The 672-nt window shown below is 27.8% G+C and overlaps 1 pseudogene; it reads right to left on the minus strand.

Annotated features, from left to right (window-relative positions):
* Positions 1–328: 328 nt before the first annotated feature.
* On the minus strand, positions 329–428 carry LOC122127523 (annotated as a pseudogene).
* Positions 429–672: the final 244 nt, after the last annotated feature.

Consider the following 672-nt stretch of genomic DNA (forward strand, 5'->3'; position numbering starts at 1 on the left):
ATATAATAATTTGAATTCTACATTGTTATATAATGTATAGGTTCATTAATAAATGTGTCCTATCAAATTGCATTCCTCATAGAAGAAGTTTAAAAATCTTTTTTTTCCTGGGTCCTAATATTATTTTATTTCTTTTGGATAAAATGACAATGTTATCTAATTTCAAGTTTTGTAAAGGTTATGCTATGTAAAGGCCTTTCGAAGGTGAAGATTTAATACAATGATGTCAAACTAACCTTTAATTCTATGAATTACATGTATTGTTACACCTGTATTTTTGTAATCAACTTTTTAATAACTGTTTTTCATTTCTTGCATCAGAAGAATGAAAAATAAGGAATACTTCACAAAGTTTCCTATCATCCTTGTGCAAGTGCCATGTTAATCTCTGTATTGTTGTAATTTGTGTAGACCTGCTGCTGAAGCATGTAGAATCCTCTAAATTTAAGTACTTAATGATGCAATCTTTATACAGGTATATATCCATGGATGCCTATTTGTAACAAGGAACCCTTATTGTTCCTAAAAATGCTATTGATCTTATTTCTCTAAAATTCTGTATATAGTGGAAAAAAACTGATATCGTTTAGTTGATTGCTCACATTTACAATTTTTTGTCAATGACTATTTTGTCGTTTTCATTTTAAATTTGATCATACTTTGTAGCCTTTA

Source organism: Dipodomys spectabilis, unplaced genomic scaffold (genome assembly GCF_019054845.1).
Source record: "Dipodomys spectabilis isolate Male_0828 unplaced genomic scaffold, ASM1905484v1 ptg000301l, whole genome shotgun sequence".
NCBI lineage: Eukaryota > Metazoa > Chordata > Mammalia > Rodentia > Heteromyidae > Dipodomys > Dipodomys spectabilis.